This window comes from Nuphar pumila, chromosome 5 (assembly GCF_984573655.1).
Source record: "Nuphar pumila chromosome 5, dmNupPumi1.hap1.1, whole genome shotgun sequence".
Classification (NCBI taxonomy): domain Eukaryota; kingdom Viridiplantae; phylum Streptophyta; class Magnoliopsida; order Nymphaeales; family Nymphaeaceae; genus Nuphar; species Nuphar pumila.
Genome location: NC_143253.1, coordinates 67,047,334 through 67,070,438, shown reverse-complemented (window position 1 = coordinate 67,070,438; position 23,105 = coordinate 67,047,334). Strand labels below are relative to the sequence as shown.

At 35.7% G+C, this 23,105-nt stretch overlaps 1 pseudogene; it reads left to right on the top strand.

Annotated features, from left to right (window-relative positions):
• Positions 1–2,444: 2,444 nt before the first annotated feature.
• Positions 2,445–22,291, top strand: LOC149837731 (cytochrome P450 724B1-like; annotated as a pseudogene).
• Positions 22,292–23,105: the final 814 nt, after the last annotated feature.

The window sequence follows — 23,105 nt, the reverse complement described above, 5'->3', positions numbered from 1 at the left end:
TTCAACAGGTTTTCTTCCTTCAAGAAGATCGGTTAATTCCCTGACCTTATTTTTTTCAATAGATTTGATTTCCTCATCCATGGATTTCTTTCATTCTAATGCTTCATGTGATTTTATTGCATCAGAATATGTCAAGTTATCGGTCATTTCATCTAGGTCTTTGTGAACACCTCAATTTTTTCAAAATTTTATAAATATTCCCTGTTTCCCTTGGCCCCCATTTTCTGAGTAATTGAGTCAGTTTCAAATTAAATTCTAGTTATTTCTCGGATTTTACTAGAATCCAAATTCATTTTATATATCTGACTCAATTTCGGATCCGGATCTAGTTCCAAATCCAAATCTAAGCCTCATTATCTAATTTTTTTAAATTAAATTTATAAAAATACCAAAAATAATTTCTGAAAGGCTCAGACAGTCCATCCGGTATCCATTTGGATCCACTACTCTGTATTTCTCGATTTGAGGTTCAAAACTCGAATATTTTCTCAAAATCCGGATCTAAACCAGTTTTTTGAAGAAATTTTTAAAATTCAAACCTGAATTCTCAAGAAAACACTTATTTTATAATTATTTTAAAATTTTGCAAAATTAGTTTAAAATCCTTTAGTTTTTAGAGTTTTATTTCAGAAACACAAAAAAAATGTAGGAAATACAAAAAGAACAAAAAATCAAAACATAAAAAAAAAGAAAATACAGAAGAATGGTTTTTAGAAGTCCTTCTTTTTGAAAATTGTCTTTGCTAAAACCCCTTTTAGAAAGAACCCCTTTGAAAACAACCGTCGTTTTGAAAATTTCAAAAAAAAAGGGGACCTCTGTTGCAAAATGTGCAACGACTCCTTTTTGAAAAATGATCGCAGGGGACCTAAGGGCGGAGGACCCTTTGATCAGCAGCTCTTGCCTCATCCATCGATCCCCAACCGTTTCTCTCCCTTCTCGACCCTTCCCCTTTCTATATAAACAGACCCTCCACCCTCTCTCAATTCATCACTTCTTCACCTCCGCATTGCCTCTTCCCATTCACGAATCCACTTCTTCACCTCCTTTTCTTCTTTTTCTCCTTCTTCCCCTTTGGTCCTCCTCTCCATCTACTAAAGGAAGTCGATCGACCACCCCCTGCAGTTACAGGTAAGTGATCGCCTCCCCTTTTCTCGTTGATCCTTCGTAGAAATTCTGCTTCTCTTTTGTAGCCCCTCCTGGTTTTAATTTCCATTTTCCTCCATTTTTCTTTTGTTTCCCTTATATATATATATAAGGCAAAGGGGTGGGATCGACCTATATATAGCAGGATCGACCCACCTGTTGCTACAATAACACTGGAATGATCTCATTTCAATATTTTTTTTATTCCCCTTTTGTTTTTCTTTCTTTTCTTTTTCTTTCCCGTTTCCTTTTATGTTTTGTTTGTATGCTCTGCTCCATCCTAATGATCGGGTAACAATCCCCTTTGATCTATCGTATCTGTTAATCCCATTTTTCTTTGGGCTTTGCTATTTTATTCAGTTTTGCATTCCAGCCTATGGTTCTCCTTTCCTTCTTTTCTTTTGCATTCCTTGTAATTTTCGGCTTGTATTTAAATTTTGTTTTCTTTTGATGATTGGTTTGCATTTACTATTTTTCAGTTTCCTGTATGCACTGAGATTCAATCTCCTGCTATCCGCTGATTATTTTCTGTTAATCAGGATTACTAGTGGCATCTCTGAAGATTGCATTCCCACATATTCCTTGTTTCGTTCTGATTTTCCATTGTCATTTTTATTCTCTATTTGTATCTAATTGTCTACTTTATCCTAAGGATCTTCTTTGATTTCCTTCTGTTTCTTTTCGTATGCTGGTTGCTTGTTTTAAAATTTAATTGTTCATCACCTGTAATTGTCTTTTATCTATATTATTGATTCACCATGTTCATTCCGATCTTTGTTAAATTTCTGTTTCACGTCATCCATTACATCATCTGCATCACTTGTCGTCAAACCACGCACTGCATCATGAATCAATATCCATATAGGTGGGAGTTACTGTATCATCGATGCATAGAGACATCAGAAATCTATATCTGTATCCCTTGCTTCTAATCGGGTCTCTGCCGTGAAATTGCATACTATGTTCTCTATCTCACTATGGAGTGAATCATCTAATGTGGATGATTCTGAAATGCAAAACTGTATTGAGGTGCATCAGCAGAGGATATCAATACATACCAGTTGGCTTCTTCATTAGCATGTAATGGGTTCTGTAAACTTTTGCCTAGATGATTTATGAGAAAGTAACCTAGAGGTTATAAATCATCCTCAGAGTAATGATTTATTTGAGTGTGCAAGAATTATTAGAATGCTCTGTCCACCTGAATGTTATGTATCCTCCGTCCCATCAGCGTTCGGATGGGCATACATTATGTTTGGGATGTAAACCAAGGATGCACAATAGACGTTCAATACGCAGACATGAACTTGGAGAAGGTGGCAGTTTCTCTTGAATGGCCTTGCAAGTACCAGAATCGTTTTTTTAGAGGTATGGGAAAATCTTCATGTCCCATCTGTTTGGTTCTCCCATCATAGTTTTCTATGACCAGGAGCTTAATTTCTTCATACTGCAAAACAAGGAGAGGCTGTTTGAGTACAACTATCAAAATCCCATTCATGGTATCCTTGGAAAAATTTCCATGCTTGTGGTTGTTGGAGACACACACAAGAGATTGAGAGGCTTAGCTCTCAATTTAGTTACCACTTCCAAATCAAAGCTAGATTATTTGTATTACATTGAAGAGCATACCACTGCTCTCATGGAAATATGGAAGATAAAAGAGAAGATTGTTTTTTGTGATGTGGCCAGAAAGGTATGATGTTCCTGATCAATCTCTTTTCCTTGCTGTGTTTGTGTCTTAATTTCTACTTAATTTTATGGTTGTTCTGCTGCTAAAAGTTTTCTGTGTGGTTTGTTAAATGCCATTCAGTTTACGTTCAATGTTATAGTGAACCAAATTCTTAGTTTGAAACCAGATGAGGCACATAATTTAATGATCTTGGAAGATTTTCTCACATTCATGAGAGGATTGGTGTATTTCCCTCTCTACATTCCAGGAACACCCTATGCTAAAGTTGTAAAGGCTAGAGCGAGAATTTCTTGTATGGTGGAAACAATAGTAGGGGGAAAGAAGAAAAGGATGCAAGCATGACAAGGGAGACTTTACAGACATACTTTTGTCCAACAATAAATCTTTCTGATGAAGAGAGGGTTAGTCTTGTCCTTGATCTTTTGCTTGGAGGGTATAAAACAACCTCCCTGTTGATGGCCATGACTGTTTACTTTCTTGGGCACTCATCATCTACTCTTGAGCATCTCAAGGCCATCATGCAATAAGAAGCAAAAAGCAAAAAGGGGAGCACCTCAATTGGGAAGACTACAAGCAGATGGAATTCACCCAAAATGTAATCAATGAATTCTTAAGATGTGGGAATATAGTGAAGTTTGTCCATCGAATAGCTGTATGAACTGGGGGTTGGGGAATATAGACGTTGTTTCCCTGTTTGGTGGGAAGGCCACATTTTTTTTTCTTCTCCAATCTCATTGAAAAGAGATTCATGATCACAGGCTTCCACGCTTGATGAACAAATGGTGCGAGTTCAAATATTAGCAAATGTCATTAAGAGAATAGGAGATAAGGGCGAACATCGAATAGCCTAATCATTTTTACCTACCTGTTGTTTTCACAAGCAAACAATACGTCTACTATCATATATGTTGTGTTTTCTCTGTCATTTCCTTCATATACCACCATTATGACCCCCTCCACCTAAGTCCAATAGCAATCTGCATTCCCTGCATTACTTATGATCATACTTCACCCTGTAATCACAAAGCACTCAACACATATCATTTTTTTTAGCATAACATTCATTGATGTTTCAGTATAACACATCTTCTATTGCCACAACCATCACTTCACTTTTGCCTCACAATCACCTTTTACATAGCTACACTCCTCACTACTTACTTGTTACCATAGCACCCTTCAACCATACCCTATTATAAGCCCTTGCAGTTATATCATCCCTTATACCCACCTATTCACCATCCACCAACTGCCCATGCCTCACCAACACTTCTCACACATATTTGCTTCCATTTCCAGCCCCTATTACCTATACCTTCAGCTCCTCACCTGCAAAATGCATTGTTCCACCTATTGCACATCTACTCTCTTCATAGCTACCTTCACATGCTATCTCCATATATCTGTTGTGCACCTGTTTTTCCTGTACACCTACTCCTTCATTCCCAATAACTCTCCCACTGCCGCAATTGCAGCTACCCTTTCTCATTATTAATAAATTCCAGTGATCCCCTGTATCCTCTATTTAGCCATCTCCAGTCATCTCTGCATCTCATCAAGGCACAACACCCATGAACTCTATCATTAGAGCACTGTTGAAGTACTTCACTAATTGCATCACACCTACATGCATTTCCTGCACTAAACCCGTGTATTTCCTGTAAATAGCATTGTTCATCACATCACAATATGACACATCCCTCTTGTCCTCTTGTTTATTTTGGTACCTAGACTGAAATAACGCATATGACACTTCCCATAGTTCTAACAACTTTGTCCCTCTTGTTTATTTTGGTACCTAGACTGACTCCTTGGAGACTTAGACCTGCCTTAATTTTGACCTCGCTGATTTGTTCTTCCTCTACCTTTAATGTTCAAGGCAAAACTCGAAGATTCACTTCATTCTCTTCTATGAGTATCTTCACTTAGAACCAGGTCTCAAACTTCATTCAACTTTAACTTGTTTGAACCAGAAGAACTTCTCACAACAATCACAGTCACACCCCAACTATTCAGTAGAGAGGACAAAATCAATTCCTAGACCTCATCTTCAAAGTTGATCTTTACCGAACTCAATTGGCTAATAATAATGTTTATTCGTTGAAGTGATATGTAACAACGGCATCTTCAGACATCTTTAGATTAAATAAATGATATATTAGAAATACCTTATTCAATGTTGATGGTTTCTCATACATATTTGAGAGTGCCTTCATGAGACCAACTGTGGTCTTCTTGTTCTTGATGTTGAATGCTACGTTTTGGGCCTACATTAATCAAACAACTCCCAGCGTCTGTCTGTCTACTCTTCCTGACTCATCTTTTCTGCCTTGCTTCTAGTAAGAGGTTGGTGCATCTTTTTTTTATACAGATAGTCTTTGATCTGCATCTTTCAGAATTCGAAATCCTTGCCAAACCTGTCAATCTTCACCTTTCTTTCACTGTCATCATTCCTACTTTTCTCTCTGAATTGAGACTCTAATATCAGTTGCTAGGGAACAAATCTTTGAACTACCAATGAATCAAAGAAACAAATACAAGAAAAAATAAAAGGACAAAACAACCACACACAAAGAACACATATTTTACATGGTTTGGCAAAAATTGCCTATGTCTACGACTGCACTGAGTTTTCTTCTTTATTGATTGAGATACAATACAAAAAATAAATTGTCTTTTAAATAGGAGTCTGTGAGTTTTGCAAAGAGTCTACTAGTATTATTGAATATAATAAGGAGTCTAGGATAAAATTACAGTACTACCTTTAAAAAAATTTGCCTTAAGGACTAATGCCCCCAAACCCCAACCATACAGCTAGAGGAGTGCGACTCGATTGCAATCTCCTACCAACTTATCAGGAATTTCAATATGCAAAACTTATGAATTTATATCAAGCTCTACACTCCTTCAACAAGTGAGAGAGAGAGAGAGCAAACATCTCTACCATTGACCACTACTTTAGTCATTGTCGCCGATGCTATCGCTGACTGGAGTCCATTCAGACGTGTCCTTGTAACATAGCTCAAAACATCAAACCATGATTGGTTTATGTATCAACCCATTGATAAGGTGGGGTTAACCTCATCCCCTTGTTATTTGATGTTTATTGTTCCTTGGCTTATGTCTATACTATCACCATCGAGATATGGGGAACACATGCATGCACTTATGTCTATCTCGGAGGATATGGCTTAGATTCACTCGCTGGTTAAGATCCTCCATTTGTTAAACCCTCTTTGATATGGTGTAAACCTCATAGACCTGAGATTTGAGCGATGTGTACATGCATGCATGTACACCGGCATACACACACACACACACCGGCATACACACATACTATATATATAGTAACTGAAATACGAGAACTAGAAATATGGCCATTTTCAACACTTTTTTTTCAAATCCAACCATATCAATATGCTTGGCATGGTAAATTTGCTAGGAATTGAATGCTTGAATATTTATGGAGATTATAAGCCATTGATTTTAAAGTCTAAAAAAAATCTCATTTATGCATAAAAATCAGATTGGATGATTCAAGAGCAGGTTTTTATAAAACCAAGCATGCAGATCACATCCGTACAGTTAGATTAAAAAATTAAATAAAAAATTCATGAAAATTATGGTTCACACATTAGTTCTTATATTTTCAGTTCTCATATTTTAGTAACAATATATATATATATAGTCACTAGAATATGAAAACTAGAAATATAGGCATTTTCAAATTTTTTTTTTGCAAATCCAACCATTTGGATGTGCTTGACATGGTGAATTTTCTAGGAATCAACCATTGGATCATGTACTTTTGATGAAAAAATGTGATTTTTGAATGCTTGAATATGTATGAAGATTATGATTCATTGATTGTAAAGCCTTAAAAAAAAATCTTGTACGATTCAAGAGCAGGTTCTTATAAAACCAAACATAAAGAACACATATGTACGATTAAATTCAATAGAAAAAAACAAAAAATCCATGAAAATTGGATTTGCAAACAAAGTGTTGGGAATGTCCACAATATATATATATGGTAATGTGTTCCTTAGGCCCCTTTTTTGTTAGGTCTGGTTAGTCCCCTTCAAAAATCAAGTTTTAAGTATTTTTTTCTCACATTTAACACTATAGATGTGATCTACAGGTTTTGTTTAATGGGAACCGACTTTTGGATCACCAGAATCTGTCCTGTATATAGGTTTTTGGTGATCCAAAATCAATGGCTATGAAGGTAGTGTTTTTTTGGCTCATAAAAACATTTTTTTGTCAAAAAACATGATCCAAGAGTCGATTCTCACTAAATCGAGCATGTTAAACACATCTAACAGTTCAGATCTATTATAAAACACTTTAAAACTATGGGGAAGAATGAGAAATGGATATATATATATATATATATATATATATATATATATATATATATATATATATATATATATATATATATATATGTGTGTGTGTGTGTGTGTGTGTGGTCACGTTGCTCTACTCAATGGACCACCTCGGGTGTCAAACACCCGCGGGTGACAAACATCCATTCTGCTAGGAAAACAGGACCACTTCAAATCTAAAAACTTAATGGTGGTGTCCATGCTGCACATTTTCATGAGTGAGTGATCATTCTCACACTACAGAGTGACCTTGCCATATTTGCTATCAGGAACTTCATGGCAGCCTTTGTCTTCTTTCAATCTGTGAAGTATCAACAATGATGTCGAGTTTGTTTTAGTGGAGGAGAATGTGATATATAACTTAACATATTAAATTCCAATTCTTGTTCTGCCCCAAAGTTTTGAAGTATTTTATGATAGATCTGAACTGTTACATGTGTTAAGCATACTTGATTTAGAGGGAATTGACTCTTGGATCATGTTTTTTCTACGAAAAAACATGTTTTTATGAGCAAGGAAAAGCTAGTACCTTCATAGCCATTGATTTTGGATCACTGAAAAAACCTGTATGCAAGTTAGATTCTGATGAACCAAAAGCTAGTTCCCACTAAATAAAACCTATAGATCACATTTTTGGCGTTAGATGTGAGAACGAATACAAAAAACAATGATTTTTGAAGAAGCAGAACAAGGTGGGTACAAGGAGTAACCCGTATCTACAAACACATAAAGTGTTTGAAGATGTGTTGGACAAACTGTCGCCGTTTGATCATGCACTCATCATTTTTTTTTGCGCGCTCTAGACATTTAGCAATGGTCTTGACTGTTGCTAATTGTTTGGGCGAAAAAATGACTTTTAGCAATGGTACAAATTTATCGTTAAAAGTTATTAAAAAAAAAGAACGCACAGCGTAGTGTCGTGTGTTCGAAGGAAAACTTGTTTGAAGATACGGGTTTTACAATATATATAGAGTGATGCATAGTTGCTTAATCGTTAGGTGCTCAAATGGAGGTCATTCACGCTCGGTGTCCATCGCGCGTCATTTTGACCAAAAAAACTTTTAACTAGTGCTAAAACAGCACGCATAAAAGTTATTTTTTTGCAAAATGATGTTGAACATCGATCACGCCACGTGATGGATGCTTAGCATGAGTGACATTCGTTTGAGCACAAAACAAGTGAACAACTACCAATTTTTTTGTGTATATATATACTAGAATAGAAGAACTGAAAAATGAGAACTAGATTATGAGAACTAGAAATATGAGCATTTCCAAAACTTTTTATCTAAATCCAGTTATGTGGATGTGCTTGGCATGGTGAATTTGCTAGGAATCAACCATTGGATCATGTATTATTGATGAAAAAATGTGATTTTTGAATGCTTGAATATTTATAGAGATTATAAGCCACTGATTGTAAAACCTTAAAAAAATCAGGTTTATGCATCAAAATTGGATGATTCAAGAGCGGGTTCTTATAAATCCAAACATGTAGATCGCATTCGTATGTTTAGATTTAAGAGAAAAGGAAAAAAATTCATGAAAACAGCAGTTCACAATTAGTTCTTGTATTTTAGGTTCCCATATTCCAGTGATTATATATGTATATAGAGAGAGAACATGCTCAATGGTTTTTTTTGGCTTCTTTGGTGCTTTTTAAGTTGTTCCGGTAAATGTGTTGGACATTGTCGATTTGCTAAGAATCCACACCTGGATCATGTGTTTTCAATGAAAAATGATGTTTGGAGCATAAAAATTTTACAAAGATTTTAGACCGTTGATTTTTCAAACCTTATAAAAGACTACCTATGTAAACACTTCAAGAGTTGATCCCTACAAAATCAAGTACATAAATCATCGGTACAGTCAGAATTTATAAATAAAATAAAAAAGGCTAAAAAACCATTGAACACTTAACGTCTCTCTCTCTCTCTCTCTCTCTATATATATATATATATATATATATATATATATATATGGTGTTCCGTATCTGACTTGAATCAGGACATGGGTTACACAGGTTTTTGCTTGGTGGCATGGATCTGGCTCTTAAAACAATCTGGTTGGATGTCGTTGATCTCAAGATAAACAGCATCCAAAGCTGTACGAATGAGATGCCCATCACTTGGATGGACACCACTCTTTTTGCCGATATCATGTGTTTCGGATGGACGTCATCTGAATGGTCTAAAATGAACGGCTCACAATGATAGTTATCGTTCATTTTTAAGATGAACGACATCCAAGGCCCTGTTACCGTGTAGGTGCCGCTGACCTGATCCTCTCTCTGTCATAACTGATAGCCAAGGATCTGTCTGCATTTGGTCCGGATCGTGTCTGTAGGGGGGCACAAGTGGGACACTTTTGGTGGGATTTTCTGTCCCATTTCCAAAACATTAAACGAGATGTGAAGTCGTTCGGATCCTTCTCCAAGTGTCCAAGTTTCTTACTATACTGGGTTATCAAGCCCAATATATTCGACGTATTGTAACCAGAGCTACTTTCGGACCTGGATTTGGAGTCAGGCAGACCATTGCCTATTGCATAATTGTGTCCAATTTCAGATCCAATTCGTCGTAGGGTTTGGGCGTGAATTGGGGCAGATCCAACTCAGACATAAGGTTTGACACAGGCTTTGGATCGGATCTGAACCATTAAGGGAAAGAAACCAAAAACTGGAACCCGTAGCGATCAGAGGTGCCTCGAAGCCAAAGCATGGCATGCGATGAGGACCGGTCATCCTGGATTGTATGGTCGTTGTTGCGTCTAAAGAGCCAGTGGGGGATGTGTCGAGAGAACCCCAACGATGAGTCATATGTGTCATCTCTGACTGCTAAGTGTTGGTGTACGAAGAAGGCAGGAACTCTAAAACACAGTCTGCACAAGTCACAAAGAAGAAATAGCGCATATGACACGTCCAATCTCTGTTGTAGTGTCCAAGGAAGCAACATTGAGAAGTTATGAAATGAATCCTTCGATACTTGAGAGGTACAACAAATAATGTATATTATTTTGATAAAAGTGACATAATTTTGCAAGGTTATATTGATGCAGATTTTGGTGGTGATGTTGACAATCGTAAAAGCACCATAAGTTATGTTTATACTTTCAGTGGCACTAATATAAGTTGAGTCTCTCAGTTACAGAAAATTGTGGCCCTCTTTATCATTGAAACTGAATATGTTGTTATTATTGAAGCAAGCAAATAGATGATTTGGTTGAAGAACTTTTTGGTAGAGTTTGGCATAAAGCAAAGCAGTAGTGTCTTTTTTGTGACAGTCAAAGTGAAATTCATGTGACAAAAAATTTAGCATTTCATGCCAGAACGAAATACATTTAGATGAAGTATCACTTTATTCATGATCTGTTAGCTGATGAGGCACTATCACTTGAGAAGATACATGTATTAGAAAACTAAATATATATGTTGATTGTAATGCCTCGAAATCTAACCCGAATTTTTTAGAAGTTTTTTTTTAGGATTTTTTTTAAGGTCGCATAAATATTTAAATTTAAACAAGCTAAGCAGGATGAGGGTTGCACTGTCGGTCCCAAGCCCGGATAAAGGAGGAGGGTTGCGGTAGGCCTGTTACAGCCAGCATAAAAACTTAGTCATACCCTATGAATATGAACCAATATGAGAATTTTGTTGGGGCGTTCCCTACTGAGCGACACACTATACTCTATAGGCTCGGAGGCAGTGATAGATGGGCAAGGGTTGTTAGGTCATCGCCCGAAAGCGACATGTCACACCGGCGCCTAGGTGTGGTGTCAAATAGGCAAGGGTTCCCTCACTTTGTTGGGTGGGTGGGGGTAAAGAAGTTAGTCCAAGACCATAAAATTAGGTTAGCCACTTGGAACATAGGGTCTTTAACTGGTAAGTTGGTAGAGTTAGTAGATGTTATGTGTAGGAGAAAGATTGATATTTTATGTCTACAAGAGACCAAATGGGTAGGTGAGAAAGCAAAAGTGATAGAACCTTGGGGATATAAGATTTGGTATGCAGGAATAAATAGGAATAGGAATGGAGTAGGGATTGTTATGAGTCATGAGTTTATAGATAATGTAGTTGAGGTCCATAGGAAGGGTGATAGGATTTTACTTACTAAATTAGTATTAGGTACGTATATTATTAATATTATTAGTGTTTATGCACCTCAAGTAGGTTTAGATGATTCCATTAAGCGTCAATTTTGGAAAAATTTAGATGGAGTAGTACAAGGGATATCTTATAGAGAATGACTTTTCATCGACGGTGACCTTAATGGGCATGTAGGCATTAGTAGGGATGGATTTGAGAGTATCCATGGAGGCTATGGTATAGGAGAAAGAAACGAAAGTGAAGAAAGAATTTTAGATTTTGGTTTGTCATATGATATGATCTTAGCAAACACTTGGTTTAGGAAGAGGGAGTCTCATCTAGTAACATTTAAAAGTGGGGTTAATACGAGTCGGATAGATTTTTTCCTACTTAGAAAGAGAGATAGGGGTTGTTGCATCGATTGTAAGGTTATACTGGGAGAAAGTGTAGCTACACAACATAGAGTCTTAATTTTAGATCTTAGAATTAGACAATGTCGCAAAAGGGATAGACATGGGATAGATCCTAGAATTAAGTGGTGGGCACTGAAATGAGCTAAACAAGGAATGTTTGTAGAGCGGGTAGTTAAAGAAGTTGATTGGTGTCTTAAGAAGGATTCATAATCAATGTGGAATAAGATAGTGGGTGGCATGAGAAAGGTGGCTAAGGAGGTATTGGGTGAGTCTAAAGGCGGTGCACTGCTAGGTAAGGATACATCGTGGTGGAACGAAGATGTCAAATTAGCTATTAATGTTAAAAGAGAGTGTTATAGAAATCTAAGTAAGAGTCGTGATAATGAGAATTTGGAGAAGTATATGATAGCAAAGAAGGAAGCTAAAAAAGTAGTTTGGAACGCAAGGGATAAGGTATATAAGGAGGTTTATGACAAGTTGGATACCAAAGAGGGCGAAAAGGATATTTATAGGCTTACAAAGATGAGAGATAGAAAATTGAGGGATATGAGTATGGTTAGATGTATCAAAGATGAAACACAAAGGGTTTTAGTCAAAGATGAGGAGATTAAGGAGAGATGAAAAGATTATTTTGATAAACTATTTAATGAAAGTCATGCTCAGGATCTTGAAGACTTCTCCATTCCTTTTCATGAGATGAATCGTGACTTCATGCGCAAGATTCAAAAGAAAGAAATTGCAGAGGCTTTGAAGAAAATGAAATCAAGAAGGGCAGTTGGCCCAGATGGTATTCCTATCGAGGCTTGAAAATGCTTGGAAGAGAAAGGTTTAGAATGGTTAACAAATCTTTTTAACAAGATTTGGCGGACAAATAAGATGCCTAATGAGTGGAGGAAGAGTACTTTGGTGCCTCTATATAAGAATAAGGGTGATATACAAGATTGCACAAACTATCATGGTATAAAACTCATGAGTCATACTATGAAACTTTGGGAGAGGGTGATTGAATCTAGGTTGAGGAAGGTTGTCATGATATCGGAGAATCATTTTGGTTTTATGCCTAGAAGATCAATTATGGAAGCTATACATCTTCTTAGACAACTTATTGAGAGAAATAGAGAGAGGAACAAAGATTTGCATATGGTTTTTATTGATTTGGAGAAGGCATACGATAGAGTACCTAGGGACATTCTCTAGTGGACAATGATGAAGAAAGGTGTTTCTCTCAAGTAAATTAGTATAATTAAAGATATGTATGAAGGAGTAGTAACCAATGTCCACACTTGTGAAGGGGTGACAACCAATTTTCCTATAACGGTTGGGTTACATCAAGGATCTGCTTTAAGCCCTTTCCTATTTGCTATAGTGATGGATGAGCTTACGAGATCAATTCAAGGAAATGTGCCGTGGTGTATGTTGTTTGCTGATGATATTGTTTTGATTGATGAGTCTAGAGCTGGGGTTAATGCTAAGTTAGAATTATGGAGACATACATTGGAAGCAAGAGGTTTTAAGTTGAGTAAGAGTAAGACAGAATACATGGAAGGTCGATTTAGTAAGCAACGAAGTAGTGATGGGAGTGTAGTGAAGCTTGGTGAGCAAGAAATATCGGTGGATGATTGTTTCAAATATTTGGGATCTATTATTCAAAAGTATAAAGAAATTGATGGAGATGTAAATCATAGGATAAAGGTTGGGTGGATGAAATGGAAGAGTGCAACTAGAGTATTGTGCGATCGTAGAATGCCATTGTGGTTGAAGGAAAAGTTTTATAGGACGACTATTAGGCCCGCTTTACTATATGGTACGGAATGTTGGGCTGCCAAGAGACGTCATATTCAAAAAATGAGTGTAGCTGAGATGCGTATGCTGAGATGGATGTGTGGAAATACAATAAAAGATAAGATTCAGAACGATGAGATACGTAAGAAGGTAGGCGTTGCACCCATTGAAAATAAGATAAGAGAGAATCGTTTACGGTGCTTTGGACATATTCGGCGAAGGCCTAATGATGCTTCAGTTAGAAGGATGGAGAAATGGGAAAATATATTAGTTAAAAGAGGTCGGGGTAGGCCTAGGAAGACATGGATGGAGGTGATAGGAAAGAATATGAATGCTTTGAACCTCACCGAGGACATGACATTAGATAGAAATGATTTGAGGAGAAAGATTCATGTGGAAGACCCAGAATGATTTTCTTTTTTTGGTTCATATCGCCGACCCCAATTGTTTTAGGATGAAGGCGTAGTTGTTGTTGTTGTAAACAAGCTAAGCATTTCAGGCATGTCATAGGAATCCTCAAAGCAATTACCATTCAATTCATTTCTAATAAAAGTTTAAACATAATATTAGAGTTCAAAAGAACTGAACGTCATAATTACAATGACCAACTTAAAGTTTAACATCTCAGAAACATAATAGATCATATATCCTGATCCGCACACCATTCCACAACCGTTCTTTATTTTTTACTCTTCTCCTAAAAAATAGTAAAATAATTTATGTCAGACTACAACCAGTCTGCGTGGGAAAATACTATGATTTTAAAGATGTACTGTGTAACAAGTATGCAATGTATTTAGCTTAATTATAAACAGTGAAGCATGATACTAAACATGGCATAAAAAAATAAGTAACATGAAAATAATTTATTGCATATCACTATTCTAACTCACAAAAATATAACATGAATTAACATCTAATCAAATAAGTAAACACTGGTTTAAATACTTAATCACATGCTCAATTATCTAATCACAGGTTAGCAAGTTCAAGTCCAAAGCTCACAATGTTTTATCTGATTAATAAAAAGTAAAATTTAATGTTTCTCTTAAATTATCCTGCGGGTACTTGCAGACCAAGGCAACCATAATAGAAGAGAACATTTGAGGGTTTATTATGCATTGACATTTTATTAACCTGAATGTCTAACTGAAATCCTAAGAGAGTGGTTGAATAATCGAGAGAACCTCCCAAAAGCCCAAAACAATAGGATGCATCCTTAACTTCTATTGAATAACGTGGAGCTACTGCCTAAGACAAATTTGGTAGTCCGAGTCCCCTAACTTCGAGCATTGGAGACCAACGAGCCATTACTGCTCAAAGCATGAGGCATAGGTCCCCGATGTTGTGTACCACCTACCCTTTCCAAGGTAAGCTCGAATCTAAGTGGGTTGCTCTTCTTATTAATTTATATTTTTTGATGTGTCTGGGTTTTCCCTGAACCGAACCCAGTCGTTCAATGACACTGAAGTTCCTCAAAATTTGATTTCTACTACTGGAGTAGTAGGCCCCCAACCATTCATACCTTCAAAAGGCATATTAACCAAACTTTATCCATTTAATTATGCAAACCCACTCAGAGTGCTTTGGTAGCTTTAAATCGTCAAGCATGAGTACCCTGATACCTTTAAACCAGTCAGACATGAATATTAACTTTGCATTTTCTTGAATATTAATATTAGAAGCTCAAGGGTCCCAACCGGGACTCCTAAATCTTTTGCTTGGCCTCTCAAGGGTCAATACATCCTACCCGCAGGCTCGGACATAAGTTTTCTATTTGAAAATTTCAGGTAAGTAACCCTTCCAATTAAATCACAAAAGATTAACTATAAAGTTTCATGCTAATAATCATTTCATCGAGCACCATATTAGTATCACCCAATCTCAGGCCTAATACTTTACATTATACTATGAATAAAAAATGATACATAAAACAATAGGGGAATTGGCTTGCATATGGTCTTGACTAAGCCTGAAATATGGCCAAGATAAACATGTTTATCTCTGAATATGTTTCACAAATGAAGTAAGAGCCCAGATGCATGATAAAGATGTTTTTTTTTCTATAGTGAGTAGTCAAAACAGACAATTTCATCTTGTGCAATAACTGATTCCTACAACTATCACGCTTTATTGTTCATCTTGAATCTACAATGGACCAATTCATGACAACTTGGAAAGAAATTCTTATAATCTAATTGCATGCAAATAAACAGTTTCAGTAAACAATCTCTTTATATCATACATGAATGTCGCAAGCAATTAGATAGGATCTTTTAGTCAGAACAATTATATTTTCGTTACTACGTCAGGTTAATCATTAATGAATGTATAGCAGAACTTAGAACTAGTAGTTCAATAAGGGTTGATTAGATGCAGAACCAGAATTTACAATTGCAGATTTTATACTTCCATAGATTTTAAAATCTCAGTTTTCCAGTTACCGAAAGTTATACTAAAAAAAAAACTATATTCCCTACATGGTGTGCATCTCTTGGATTTTTGGTGAGCTTTGCTGATAATTTCTCCTAGACTTTAGGCTAAAGTGAGACTAAGCTACCCATCAGGACTGAAGTTATCACAGGCACTATCTAAACTATTTTGTTATTTGTCAGAGATCAAACTATCCACTACAATTAATCATACCAGTTTTTTTTTTACTTCGGCAAGAAATACCAACAGAACCAGGAATCTAGTCAAGTGCATATCAATTGAAAACAATAAACAAGAACCCTGTTGTTACCTATCCCAAATTCCCCTCTATATGTCATTTTCAAAGCATTCATGCAAATCGTATGTCTCCAAACAAATTACATCTATTCAGAAAACGTAAGGGTTACAACAGATCACACAGATCAATCATACTACAAGCCAAATCACGAATTTAATCATCATTTAGAAAAAAAACAAAGCAACTTGGATCATGGCAATGAGTATCAACGTAGGGCCAGAAACAAACGCACCTTGATTATATAGGCAAAAAAAATTACCGAACCAGATTATAATTCCCACTGATCATTTCAGATTTTAAATGGACATGCCTACCGTACCAAAATAAACATAGACATAACCATAGAAGAAATGAATGATTTTCAAATTTGACAAAACACACAAAGTCTGATTATAAACCAGAGTACACAAATCTGAATTCCCTTTTTTTTTGTGTCACGACTCACTGCTTGATTCAAACATGCACAGCAAAATGGAAGAACTTCTACCCACTCCAATACGGTAATCAGTAGGTTCAACGTTAGATTTCCAAAAATCAGAATCTAAGAAATTAACTATTTGTCACTTAACACCTACACAGTTTCGGGATTCAATATTTACCCAGTTTAAACTCATGTAAATGGGTTGTATTGTTGTAACTTGCATCCTTGGAACATACACATTGCAAAAATCATAATAAACCCTACCTCAGAAACGCGAAATCCCCATTGCTGTCATGAATCCGAGTGAACCCTCGCCACCATGCTCGTGTGAGTCGTGTGCCTTTTTACTGACTTGTGCGAGAAAGAAAGGGAAACAAGAGGGAGAGGAAGAGAGAACGAAAAGGGAGAGAGGGTATTAACGAGAGAAAGGGGATAGGTCTTAAGGTGAGTGTGTGGTCGGTTAGAGAGAGAATCGAGGAGGATGATCGGGGAGGAGGGTGAGCTATCGTGGGGGAGTTCGGTTTCCCCCCCTTCCTCTCCACGTTCTGCGTGAAAGGAGCATAACCCCCCCCCCCCCCCTTTTTATTAGGGTTTCTTTTTATCTCGATAATTATTTGTTGTAATTCTATAATTGTTTGTTGTAATTCTATAATTATTTTTTGTAATGTCACATTCTTTAATGGTTTAATTTTTTTTTAATAAGTGTAACACACAAGTGACACTGAAGAGATCGTTGTAATGTTCAGCCTTCATAAATAAAAGTGATCACATTTATTTTTTATAAGAGATCACGATTGGCTTGCAACCAGTTGTATATAAGAGATCGTGATTTATTTTTTATAGAAGGTGTTCTATCACGATCTGTACAGCCATCCCACCTAAACCCATCAAATAATCGAGCCAAATCTGTTTGAATATCCTATTATGATTTTTCTTTACGAGCTTTGTCCTAGGAAATGATACGTTCCATCGCGATTTACACAATGACATTAAAAAATGACAGAAAAGAAAAAATAAACAAATTGACACGATGTTTAGACTTATTAAAGAACAAATCAAGTTAACTTCATTGATACAGACGTCATTGTGTATATCACTCTCGGACAATATTTGGTATAATGATTCAGATACAATACATGTACAATGATTTGTGTTATTGTGAATTACACAATAACTGATAAAAATGAAAAGTAGAAAGACAAAATTGTTGAAGGTTATAGTCTTACTAATATATTGTTTTTGTAGGCCTGGGCGTGAGAGCATATTATTGCATTGCGGCCTTATTGTTGCACTGCGATTTGTGGTTTTCCAAAGATCGGTCGGTGATCTAGAATTAACGTAAAGCAAGATAATGCTAGGTTCATTTTAGATGGTCTGCAATTAAATAAGGTAAATGGTTTAAAATTGTTTACAATCGTTTCAACATTTATCATTCAGTTGTATAAATCATTGAAATTTTTAGCATTCTTAAGTAATCATCACTGCAGGATTTTATATTCCTTAGTACAAATCGTTATCGCTTTAGCATTTATCTTTCAGTATTGTAAATCATTGTAATCGTTTGTGTTCTTAAGTAATGATCGTTGCAGGATTTTGTATTCCTTAGTACAAATCGTTATCGCTTAAGCATTTAACTTTCAGTACTATAAATCATTGTAATTGTTTGCATTCTTAAGTAATGATCATTGCAGGATTTTGTATTCCTTAGTACATATTTTTATGGCTTTAGCATTTAACTTTCAGTACTGTAAATCGTTGTAATTGTTTGTATTCATAAGTAATGATTGTTGCTGGATTTTGTATTCCTTAGTACAAATCGTTATCGCTTTAGCATTTAACTTTCATTATTGTAAGTCGTTATAATCATTAGCATGCTTAGTAATGTCGTAAGATATTTAACACTCGTTATTATAAATAATTTTAACGATACATTACAACCATATTCATTTACATGAGTATTTAGTTACAATACATCATGACCAATGGTTTGGCTTAGATACAATATATGACAATCATCATCATCAAAGAAAACATACATCAGCAGCAGCATCAACCCACGTCCAAATAGTGATGTGTTTCGAAACAGACATCATCATCAACATCAGCACCTTCAGCTTACTGAGTGGCCTTCGCTAGTCATTGGGAACGATTGAAGGCAAAACTATCTACCAATGGAGGTCCTTATCTGTTTACAGGTTTTTTTTTCATGAAGTATATTGGCAGCAAATAAAGGTATGGATCCCAACAGGCAGAGAAAATGCAACCCGCACGATTAGCATATTTATCATGAAGTATATCAAAGATTAGGCAGATATTTTTTCAATTGAAAAGTATGGTTTGTGAACGATTGAGAGTCCGACAGTATTACTAGATCAAATAGATGGTCATCAGCACCCACCTATCTATCAAGCAGAATATATGTGCTTGCTCTAATATGGCGGCAAAGATTGAGGATGATTATGGTCGTTATATTCTGCGTAAGCTTCGATATACTTCATGACAAATACGTCATGAAATTCCACTAGAGGGGGGGTGAATAGTGAAATATGATAAAGATCGATAAAATAAAATAATCAGGCAATAAGGCACAACACATAAAACACAGAATTTATACTGGTTCGGTCAGTACCCAGACCTACATCCAGTCTCCAAGCAAACCACTTGAGCTTTCCACTATAACATCCGAGTCACCGGATAAATAGTACAACACCCTCTTCCTCAGAGGTCTTCTTCTCTCAACAGAGAAGGTGCACACCCTCTTCCTCAGAGGTCTTCTTCTCTTAACAGAGAAGGACAACACCCTCTTTCACAGAGGTCTACTTCTTTCAACAAAGAAGGAATACAGTGAATAACAGAAAGTTACAATACTTCCTATAGAACCTTTAGAAAGATATGAATGCACAAATGAAGGATTCTCAGAATGTTTTGTTTGTCACTCAGAGGATACTCTTTGTCAAAGAGATAGACTTGACTTTTTCTCTTTTCTTTCTTTTCTCTTTCTCTTTCTTTTTCAAGGCTCTCTTTTCAAATAATGAATAGAATTTTTCTCGTTGTAAGCTCACACGTCTATTCCATTCCCTTTTGAATAGTTTATTTGAGTGTGTTTATATAGCTTTAAAAAAGTAGTCGTTACTTTTTGAAATCGTAGCCTTTTTGAAATGTGAAATGTTATGTCATTTCAAAAATATATTTAGAGAAATTCGAGAATGCTTTTTTCCATAAAAGTAAAATGTATGGTACACTAGTCGTTGTAATATTTTAGGTAATACATATTTTATGTAAAAAGTCTATTTCTTACAATAGTACATTGAACGTTGGATTGTAGTTTTGTCTTTATTCTAATTAATGATTTGAGGTACATAAGTACTTCTTTACTTTAAATGAGTGTAAGTACAATGAGTGCTTTGAGATATTTATTTGTACATAGTCATGTCAAGTGTTTTCTTTATGTTGTGTTTTTCAAAGTATTCAGAGAGAATAAGGACTACAAGAAAGTCGACATTCTTTGAGAAGGATATTAACAAGGATTTCTTACAGGAGGTTTTTAATGCTTGTACAAAGAGAATGATGACTTCAAGTAAGTCGACATTCTAAGGGTTTGTAGAAAGGTAACTAGAGTCTTTTCAAAACAATATATTATATTTGTTTTCTTTGTGTAGCCGATTTTCATGTTTTGTCTTTTACCTATTTTTGAAATCATTTCTTTAAAGAAGATAACTAGAGTCTTTTCAAAAACATTATTATACTTGTTTTCTTTGTGTAGCCGATTTCATGTTTTGTCTTTTTCCTACATTTCTTTTTCATGTTGTCTTGTATATAGTGTAAGGTATAATTATTACATGACAAAATATCTTTTTCATAAAAGGTTGTAAGAAGGTACAATTATTAGTTTTCAAAAAAGGAGCTTTTTGAAACTATCGTATACTTTTATGATATAGTTTATATGCATGAGTATGTAATATGCAATATGAATGTTTCTGAAGGTTCTGTTACATATGACTCTAAAGAAGAAAAAAATCTTCATCTTGAGGTAGCCGATATCTTCAGTTGAACTTTAGGAATGCATGGCTCATCAAGCTTTTTCTTCAAGGAGTATGATTGCACTAAAGTTGTACTTGAACAGGAAGTCTCCATCCTTTTTGGGTGAGATATCCTTGCATCAAATACTCGTTAGATGTATGGCAAAACATATTCAGTCATAATATAACATTTTTCAAGAGGACATATTATCATATTATATAAAATCAAATACGACAGTGTATCATATTATGTGACATCAAAACAGAGTTTCTCAACACGTCACAGTCGTATGTGTCATGAATATATTGATATATCCACACTAGATAACCACTACAATCATCATCAAAGATTATATAGATCTTTTCGCACAGCATGAAACAACTATGGTATCAACATCAAACACCATCCATCAAGCAAAGGTAGAAGGAACACAAAAGAACAAAGAAGAAAGAAAAATACAAGAAAGAAGAAGGAAAAGAAGAAGAAGAAGAAGATGAAGGCGTAGGAGAAAAAAGAGGAAGAAGAAGAAGTTTCTCTACTGCTGGAAAGAAAGAGGAAGAGAGGTTAAATAGATTAGGAATTTAGACCTGAACAACTGGTCGGGTCGGGTCACTCTCCCACCTAAACTCATCATACAAATGAAGACGTTGTTCAGACTAGATAAACTATAAATCGAGGTAACTTCACAAATAAAAATCGATTTACAAATCGCCATAATGTTTATTGGTAAACTACAAATCTAGGTAGCTTAATAAATACAAATCAACTTACAACCACAATACTTTAAGTTTCATAATTTAACAATATTTGTCCTATTGTGATTTGTTGTTATGAGCTTTGTCAATGTGAACGATATGTCCTATCGCGATTTACATAATGACTGATTCATAAATGGCAGAAAAAAAATAATAAACAAATCAACATGATGTTTAGACTGATACGTCATATCGCGTTGACTAGTTTTATAAAAGGCAGATGAAATGACATTTTTTCATTTAATTAATGTGTAATGCAATTAATTTATGCACGGTTTTTTAAAATGGGTGGTAGGTGAAATGACATTTTCTTTATATATGAATGACATGTCGCACAAGTTCAGGAGGGTTTCGCTTCGCTTTGCTTCGTGATTAAGCAACAGACAAACTGATGATTCTTTTAGAATGACGTGTTCGTGAAACGAACACATAACCTGCTTTATCGCAAAGGAGGTATCGTTGTCAAGGAAGGAGACAACAACAACTACACGACCAATGATGTCGATAAAGAAGACGATGACAACTACATGGCTAGCGATGTTAACGAAGAAGATGACGACAGCTACACGGCCAGCAATGTCGACAAAGAAGATGATGATAGCTACACAGTCAGCGATGGCGATGAAAGAGACGACCACAGCTACATGACTAGCGATGGTGATTCAGGTGTATATTGTCTAAACCTCGTGACTAGTTTTTGCAACATTTGCCTCTTTTATGACGTATATTTGATTTGTGTTGTGTACTGTAGAAAGCAATTTCAATGTCTTTACTGGATATTCTGCTCATGTTAGTGGAACATCCATAAAAAAAGGTGGGCAAAAATGTTGCAAAGAGCTCCAAGAGAACATCAATCAACTGTAAGATAAATTTGCAGAAGGGAACACTATTAGTAATTTTGTATATATGAAAAAACTATCATGGGTATGTATATTAACAAGTTCATATTTGTTGCAAACTGACTATATCTGATTTTCTCATGTATATTACAAGCAATACTATACCCATCATCACTCCTTATTTCATGGTATATCGGTACTCTTATTTGTTTATTTTCTTTTTTTATTTACTTTTGTTGCTTCGTGTTTTAACCTTACTATTAGCACTCTTTTGTTTAATAGACTTACGTCCGTCGAAAGCCATACACCATTGGATTTCAAGATGCACTACCATGTTGAGGTAACGATGATCACTGTAGAGACTTTTGGTCAAGTGAAAAGGTAAGTAAACAAACTTCTTATCCAAGGTTTAGGCCTAACATTCCTAACACGATTTGTCTATCGATTTCTAAGATATTGTATCGATTCGCAGATATTGATTCCACTACAACAAAGTAGTGGATTAGCGACGACCTTATTCCATCGCTAATCAGTCGCTAACCGGCTTAGCAACGAAGTAGCGACGGATATCTTACGTCGCAAATATTTCGACGCTAACTGGTGACGGCATAAATTTGTCGCGCATTCTGTCGCTAATTGCGACGGAATAAGAACGACGAATTCCGTCGCAAATTCGTCGGTACTAAACGGTGACCTTGGCTTGGCGATGGATTTACAGCCGTCGCTAAATTATATGTATAGCGACGGATATATCCGTCGCTAATCCGTCACAAACAAGAAAAAAATTAAAAAAAATATATTTGAAAATTAAATATCGAGAACGCTACAATTTATATTTC